The sequence below is a fragment of the Benincasa hispida genome, chromosome 10 (genome assembly GCF_009727055.1).
Source record: "Benincasa hispida cultivar B227 chromosome 10, ASM972705v1, whole genome shotgun sequence".
Taxonomy (NCBI): domain Eukaryota; kingdom Viridiplantae; phylum Streptophyta; class Magnoliopsida; order Cucurbitales; family Cucurbitaceae; genus Benincasa; species Benincasa hispida.
Genome location: NC_052358.1, coordinates 62,142,252 through 62,151,608, shown reverse-complemented (window position 1 = coordinate 62,151,608; position 9,357 = coordinate 62,142,252). Strand labels below are relative to the sequence as shown.

Here is a 9,357-nt window from a genome sequence, read left to right as displayed (position 1 = left end):
AGTGATAGCAAACCTGAGCAACACGATAATTTGAACAAGTTGGCAGATTATGATTAAAAAAAAAAAAAAAAGACAAAACAAACAAACAAACAATAATCTTCCCTACAGTCAATGTCGTTCTAACAACCTCAAACTCAATAATTTTATTAATTAAATATCTAAACTTGAGTAGGTTTTCATCTTCTCGTCTTAGCCTAATTTTTCTTTTTTTTTTTTCTCTACAACATATTTAAGAAAACAATTACTTTTATCTCCTCTTATGCATTTCTAACACATTTTAAACTTATGACGTAAAAAATTTCAATTAAAATCTGTTGGAGTTGGAGGTAGGATGTGCTTAAAAGCATCAACACGATATGATAATGTTATTGTGAGACAATGTGCAAATTATCATCCTCCTATGTGGAAAGATGAATTTATTCAATCATTACATAATGATTTCACGGTATGTATTTTGGAAATTTTTCTAGTAATATGGTAGTACCATACTCTACTTGTTCATACTATAAATTTAGCTTCATAAATATTTATAAGATATAGCTTTAATGTCAGTGAATCTCACCCTATTTTAAAAAGTATGTTGACGTGACACACAATAAGTGGAGGTAATATGAAAAATTGTCCATACTACCATAGTATAGGAGTCGTAGTATACGGAACTTTTCTTTCTTTCTTTCTTTCTTTCTTTCTCCTTTACATTTCAATATACTCTTCCAATAATAATAATACAAAAATGTTTAGCTTAAATNTGATGTTTTAGTCAATATTCCCCTTTAAAGCTCAAAAGTCACAAGTAACAAAAGAAGAGCTATGTTTGTATGTCTATACCTAGAAGGAGATTAGAAGTACAATATAAACAGTGCATTTAACATTGTTTATGTGTGGCGGATCCATACTTGGAACTCAGATGGAACCTAACAAAGGGATTCACTGGGCACTTTCGGCAAGACCCATGGCCAGGGATCACCCATAAAGGCGTTGGGGTCTAGATCAATATGCCCATACTTACGTTAAAATAGTGAAGTACAACATAAAAAAAAAAACACGCATGACTCCACTTAAGGGTGGAGAAAGCACACTCAACTAGTGGACCAGGATATCTAACAAAGGTACTCGGGTAAGCTTGATCCAGTGGCCTAGAGTTTGAGAACGATCTCACGATGGGATAAGAAAAATGCAAAAATTGTTGCCTAAAACCTAACACGTACAAAAGTACAACAGAAGTTGCAACATGATGTTATCACAAATTGGACTCCAAGCATTCAAATTATGACAAATCAAAAAGTTTGACCATGATTCCCAACTTGGGAGTGAGGGCTAATATTGATGGTGAGTTTTAGCTTGAAGAAATAAGAAAAAAAATTACCAAATGATAGATTAGATAAGATTAGATAAGATAGGATAGGATAAGATTTGATCCTAGCTAATTATCTGAGATTAGGAAATTCATATTCTAATCCTAGTAGATTTAAGATAAATCCTAGATAAAAACCTCTATAAATACACCATAATCGCTCCATCAAAGGTAACCTGAACTTTTTATTTCTTTTTTATTCTATAATTCTCTTACTAACTTACGCATCAAAGTCCATTTTCTTTATTTTTAGGTCTTCTCTCCCTCAAATTACAAATTTACCGTTGTTGTCACTCATTGGCCAAAATTTGACATCAACACATTACAATTGCTCTTTTTGGTGATCAAGAACAAACTTTACAATAGCTTGGAGATGAAAAATAAGGTTAGAAAACTCTCTCAAAGGTTAGATACACAAATCTATGTTCACCAATTTCGTAAAAATAATTCTAATTATAAGTAAAAGTCCTATAATGAATATGAAAAATACAAAAATGTGAAACTAAAAAATGCTCAAANTGACACACAATAAGTGGAGGTAATATGAAAAATTGTCCATACTACCATAGTATAGGAGTCGTAGTATACGGAACTTTTCTTTCTTTCTTTCTTTCTTTCTTTCTTTCTTTCTTTCTTTCTTTCTTTCTCCTTTACATTTCAATATACTCTTCCAATAATAATAATACAAAAATGTTTAGCTTAAATTATAAAAAAATATATATTTATAAACTATGAGATTGGTTTCAATTATACTTCAAATTTTAAAAAGATTTATTTTAATTGTTGAAGTTTGAATTTTCGTTCAAAACAATCATTGTGGGATTTTGTCGCTTAAGTTATAAGAAAAAAAAAGTCTCATCACAAATCTAAATATATACATGAAAAAGAAAAAGATAAAAGCATGTGGCATTTGTTAACAATATATATTATCGCCTTCTTCTTTCAACCTCACAACATTAAAATATACGTATATTTTCTGTATTTCGAGTATTTATTAACTAAATAGTAATAATTCAAAAAACACGAATTTTATTACTAATTTTAACTTTAAAAAAAAGAACACTTTTGTTTGTTTTGGAAGCACTTTAAAACACTTAATAGGGGTGTTTTTCTTTCCTTTACAATATAAAATACTTTTTAAGTAGTTTTTTAAAATGTTCAAAACCATATTCCACCATGCTATCTTAACATTAGAATTTTAAACGATTGAAATTAGTTAAAATCCACTTGAAATTATTATATGCGCAATTTTGAAAGATATTTTGAATATATTATACAAAGAGATTAAAAAACCTTATTTAATTTAAAAGAAATAAAAAACTAATAGACAACAAGTGTGGTATCTCTTCATGCTAATGTTCTTTTTTTATCAATGAAAATATGTGGATGTCATTAGTTCAAAAATCTCTTCACGTTAATCTCAGGGAGAAATATATCAAAGACGGCTTAACTAACTCAGAGGATAAGTTAAGACATTACTTGGAGAAAGAAGATACTCTTTGGAGCAAATAGAGCTCATTGATGCCTTACAAAATCTTAGAATATCATACCACTTTAAGAGTGAAATTAAAGATATCTTAGAAAGAATAAGTAACAAGTTCTACAAAGTGGACCATAAGAAGAATGGTCTCTATGCAACATCACTTGAATTTAGATTCCTAAAACAATATCAATTTTATATTTATGAAGGTTTGTATTAGAGAATATATTATATTCTTAGGTGGGTTTTATTGAGTGTTTAGAAAAATTAAAGGCTCAATAGCATTCTTGTAAATAATGAACAATGACAAACAAATTACCCTTTCTTTCCACTTAGGGAAACATTTGCGTTGATTCTTTGCTAAAGAACAAAATGCAGCCGCTGAACGAAGAATAGACCACGAGCCGCCTGAGGGGCAAGGTTAGGACCACGAGCCGAACTGAGGAAGGCAAAACAGCAGTGGGTTTTCTCCGTCTGGCGAGGTCGACGGCGTGGGCGTGAGTTTCTGTCAGCACCGATTCTTGCGTGGAAGAGCAGCAGCAGTCAGCTCCGGTTTAGGGAGTAGGTGCGACGGTAAGTTCCGGTTCAGCCCGTGGGTTTGCTGTAGATCTGGTTTTGGTGGTTCGCCGGTCATAGGCGGGTAGCACACTGTTTTGGGCTATTTTGCAGCGGGTTGTTCTCAGTTTTCAGAAGCGACATTGTGTGCGGATCTCTCGATATCAATGGATCTTAGAATTACAGATTGGTGAATTCATTGATTATCTGTAATTTGTAAAATTCCTTTATTGCTCTGGTTCTCAAAGTGGATGTAGACCAAACTGGTCGAACCATTATATATCTTGTGTTTTTTATTTATTTTTGCTGATCGTTTGCGTTCTATTTGGCTATTTAAGTTAGGTTTAGAAACTCTCACAAGTGGTATCAGAGCTCCAGTTGATCCAAGGAGGGTGTGTGGTAGTGTGTGCTGGTATATTCTTTGGTCAGGATATTTTGTTGAAATTAATTTGACAGACGACTTTGATGTCTACACGGTTCGAAGTTGTTAAATTTGATGGGAAATGTGATTTCGGGTTATGGAGGAAAAACTATTAGAGCTATTCTGGTACAACAAAAGTAGCCAAAATCTTAGACGAAAATAACCTTCCACCAACAATTACATAAGCTGAAAAAAGGGATATGGATGAGATGGCCTATTCGACGATAATTCTGTACCTGTCAGATGGAGTGTTTCCACTACTACAGCAGAGTTGTGGAAAGTCTTTATTTGACTAAGTCCTTGCCAAATAAATTGTATCTAAAGGAGAAATTCTTTGGATATAAGATGGACTCATGTAAAGGCTTAAGAGAACCTAGATGAATTCCAGAAGATTATAGTTGATCTCAATAACATCGGTGAGAAGATGTCGGATGAAAATCAAGCAGTTATTCTTCTGAATTCTTTGCCAGAATCGTATCGAGAAGTTAAGGCTGCTATTAAATATGGACGGGATTCATTGTCCATGGATATAGTATTGGATGCCTTGAGAACGAGAAATCTTGAGATTAAAAAGGAACGCAAGGATGAAGAGTTACTCATGGCCAGAGGTAGAAATGAGTCAAAGAATGGAAAAGGAAAAGAGTCGAGATCAGGTCAAAATCAAAGAGGAAAAGCAAAAAGTGTTTCCTATGTCATAAAGAATGACACTTTAGAAAAAATTACCTTTTGAATAAGAGCAAGGAAGTATCAAGGAGATTCTAATGCAGTAAATATTATTGATGGACATGATTCAACAAAGGTTTTGATGGTGTCCAGCAGAGATATTTAGAATGTTTGGATCATGGATTCAAGGTGCACGTTTCACATGACTCCTAATCAGAATGATTGACTATCAAGAAAATGATGGGGGATCCATTCTGCTTGGTGATAATGGTGCTTGTGATGTAAAAGGAATTGGGTCAATTCAAATTTCAACACATGATAGTATGATCATAATTCTTACAAATGTAAGGTATGTTCCAGAACTCAAACGAAATCTAATTTCTCTGGGCGAATTAGATAGAGCAGGTTATTCTTATAAATCTGAGAATGGAGTTCTNTTTTCATAAAAATTATTCTTCTTAAATTTTTATCAAATGATTTAGATTGATAAATATTAGTTGCCATTAATATTATATGGAATTTTAAATGTTATTATTATGGTAAATTATAAATTAAATATCAATAGGAAAGAAATAGATATAATAAGTCTACTTTGGTCCATATAACTAAATCACATCAAATTTTTTAAAAGGTTTTAGTTTGGGTTTAAGTTCAAATGTGAACTAATTAATTTATATCTATTATAGTTTGTGATATAAATCAAAGGTGGCAAAAATTGACCGTTGACTCAAAATATATATATGAATAAATCTAACAAAGCTAAGAGATAATGCTAATACTAAGAGGTTTGGAGCGCTGAGTTGAGATAGGATATCTGAAGTTCTCTATGGAATTCATATATCTGTGGAGTTCATATGTCTGTGTTTGGGGTGAATTCATATGTTTGTGTTTAGGTTGCAGAGTTGAGTTCAAATGTTTGGATATCTGATGCAGTTTTTTAGACTATAAATAATATACTTTTATGATTACTATTTTTGTTTTGAAATTTTTTTATTCAATAATTCAACCCATTTTTGTTTGAATAAAATATGGATTGTAATTTTTTTTTTCAATTTTTAAAATTTTTCTTTCTTTCTTTCTTTTTTGGGCAATGAACGACAATTAACGCATTACATTTCTTGTAGAAATATGGTTAAATAAAATGAGAAACTGAAGTGAAATTAAACTTTTGATTGTTTTGAACCTAACTTAGATGGCCAAACAAAACGCAAACAATCAAAAGATTAAATCGAAAGCAATAAAGAACGAACACCAAGATATATAGTGGTTCGACCAATTTGGTCTACATCTACTTTGAAAACCAGATTGAATCAGTTTTATTAGATAATCATCAATCTGTAATTTGATACCCACTGATATCGAGAGATCCGCACACGATGTCGTCTCTAAAACCGAGGATAACCTGCTGAAAAATAGCCCAAATCAAGTGCACTAACTTGCCTTCTGACCGGCGAACCATGCACAAATCCGCGCATCTCTCTTTGTGGCTCACAACCGACGAACCCACATCGAAACCAGAACCCACCACAACCGAGGTGACCGCCTAGATCGAATCGGACACCTACCAGACACCCACGCTCACGTTCGGACACCCACTACGAATGATGAGTACCCGCGCCGACTCTTTACTGCTGACGTCAAAGCCGGACGAAAGGTGAACGTCGACTCCCTACTGCTGACGTCAAATTCGAACGGAAAGGTGAACGCTGACTCGACGGACATGTGTGCGTCTGCTTCCCTAAAGAACCGGCTGCACCTCTCTTTATTTGCTTCCTCGAAAGAAACGGCTGCAACTCTTTTTCTTTTTTTGGCTTCACGAAATTTTCCAAACCTAACGAAGAAGATGGGTTTAATTACAAAATTGTCATCTGCTCATATGTACCAGAATTTCGTTGTTCACCAAATCCCCAATAAAGCCCACTTAAATACCTTGTTATTTTCTACAAATCTCCCTCATAACAAGAATATTTAGCTGTCAAGTTGATTCTCCAATCTCCCTATCATCCATATTTAATATTCAGCCCATCTAATAAGTATTTAAACCTATGGGCTGGAAGAACCTTGGTTAACATATCTAACAAATTTCCAACTGTGTGAACCTTGACCAGTTCAACATCTTTCTGAGCCACAACTTCTCTGATAAAATGAAATTTGACATCGATATGATTAGATCGTTCGTGATGAGATAGATTCTTCGCAAGATGAATAGCACTCTAGCTATCACAACGGACGATAGGAATGAACTCCTGCGATAACAGCTCACCAACTATCCTTTTCAACCACACTGCCTCTTTCACAGCTTCACCCACTGAAATATACTCTGACTCAATAGTAGAAAAAGTAACAACTGACTGTAGAGCAACCTTCCAACTGACCACATTAACAAACAAACGAAAAATGTGACCTAATAGAGACTTTCTTTTGTCAAGGTCTGCAGTGTAATCTGCATCTGTGAAGCCTTACAACAGTGTTGATTTATCATAATCCCTACTAAAACACAATGATACACTGACATTACCTTTCAAATATCGAAGCACCCATTTAACTACATTCCAATGCTCCTTCCCAGGATTTGACAGAAACCTACTTGTCATACTCATAGCATATCCCAAGTCAGGCCTAGTACAAATCATCAAATACATAATACTTTCAATAACATTACAACAGGGAATATTAGACATCTCTAACCTTTCGTGTTCAGTAACAGGACATTGAGACGAAGAAAACATAAAATGAGATGCTAAGGGTGTCAAAACTACCTTACAACCAGACATATTATACTTCTCAAGTAGTTTATGCTCATAACTCTCCTGCGAAATGGTTAACAAATGTTTCTCCCTATCTCTTTTCACATCCATGTTAAGATCCTTTTCAGTTCACCTAAATCTTTAATCTCCTACTAAACCGTTTCTTGAGATCATAGATTTCAGAATAATCCTTAGACACCAGGATCATATCAGCTACGTACAGAAGTAGATAAATATATGTACCTTTCTGAGATAGTTTCCAGTACACGCAGACATCATATGAGCTCTTGTGAAACCTCTACTTCAGAATAAAGGTGTCAAACCTGATATACCACTGTCTCGGTGATTGCTTCAGTCCATAGATGGACTTGTGAAGACGACAAACCATGTCTTCCTTTCCTTTCACCTCATAACCCTTAGGTTGAGCCATATGGATCACTTCCTCCAATTCTCCATGAAGAAAAGCTGTGGTGACGTCCATCTGTTCAACAAATATATCAAAGTGAACAGCAATAGATAAAATTAATCGAATTGATGAATGCCTCAACACGAGAGAGAAAATCTCAAGAAAGTCAACTCCCTCCTTTCGAGTGTAGCCCTTGGCTACCAGTCTAGCCTTATACTTAGGCTTTCTGTCACCTCCTATACCTAGCTTGATTTTATAAATCCACTTTGACTGAATGAGTTTCTGATTAGGAGGCCTTGGAACTAATGACCATATCTGATTCTTCTACAACGAGAGCAACTCTACTTCCATAGCATCATTCCATTGTTCCTTCGAATTAGATACAATTGCCTCCTTAAAAGTAAAAGGCTCTNGTATGATCATAATTCTTACAAATGTAAGGTATGTTCCAGAACTCAAACGAAATCTAATTTCTCTGGGCGAATTAGATAGAGCAGGTTATTCTTATAAATCTGAGAATGGAGTTCTAAATCTTATTAAGGGTTCTTTGGTTAAGCTGAAGGGGACCTTGAGGAATGGTCTTTATGTGTTGGATGGTACTGCAATTTCAGGTAGTGTTGTTGTTGCATCTAGGAAAGAAACAGATAAGTCCACGTTATGGCATAACAGATCAGCTCATGTGAGTGAAAGAGGTCTTCAAGCTCTTTTAGACAAGGTTTACTTGGAGGAGTTAAAGACATTGAACTTCCTTTTGTGAACATTGCATAATGGGAAAGTCTACCAGAGTGAAGTTTGGAAAAGAGAAGCATTCTACCAAAGGAATTTTGGATTATGTTCATTCAGATTTATGGAGTCCTACACAGGTACCTTCTAATGGGAGGTTCGAGATACTTTATGTCGATCATTGATGAATTTTCAAGAAAGGTGTGGATGTATCCACTGAAACAAAAGGATGAAGCTTTTGGGAAACTTCTTGAATGGAAAAAGCAGGTTGAGAACCAAACAGGTAGGAAGGTAAAGTGTCTGATGACAGACAATGGTTAAGAATTTGTGAATCACAAATTTGATAAATTTTGTAAATCTGAGGGAATTACGAGGCATTTCACTGTTACGTACACTCCACAGCAGAATGGTTTAGCTGAGAGGTTCAACAGAACATTATGGAGCGTACAAGATGTCTCTTGACAAATGCTTCATTACCCTTGAAATTTTGGGGGAAAGTTGCCCAAACAGCCTGTTATCTTATTAATAGGAGTTCATCTTCTGCTTTAGACCTAAAGACTCCTCAGAAGATATGGACAGTAAAAGCTCCAAGCTTGAATCATCTCAAAGTGTTTGGATGTTCAGCTTATGCTCATGTTAAGGAAAGGAAGCTGAATAAGAGGGTACTAAAATGTATGTTTATTGGCTATCCTCAGGGTATTAAAGGATATAAACTTTGGTACTTAGAAGAGGGGAGAAATAAATGCATTATCAGCAGAGATATGACCTTTAATGAAACAGAGATACCATTTCGTGTCAAAGAGCAGCAAAAACAGCAGATAGTTGATCAGGTTGAGGCAGAGGTTAGAATTGATTTTAAAGCACAGCCATCAGTTAGTTCAGGTGATTCCAGTGATCAACATCTAGTTCTGATGGTAGACAACCTCAACTACAAAGGACTTTGATTGATGAGGGAGCTTTTGGTGAAGAAAGCTCAAGTAGCAGTGACCTACAGAACTATCAGCTTAC

The 9,357-nt window shown here is 34.6% G+C and overlaps 1 pseudogene; it reads left to right on the top strand.

Moving 5' to 3' along the window:
- Positions 1–307: 307 nt before the first annotated feature.
- LOC120089177 overlaps positions 308–9,357 on the top strand; it is an 18,131-nt pseudogene continuing 9,081 nt past the window's right edge.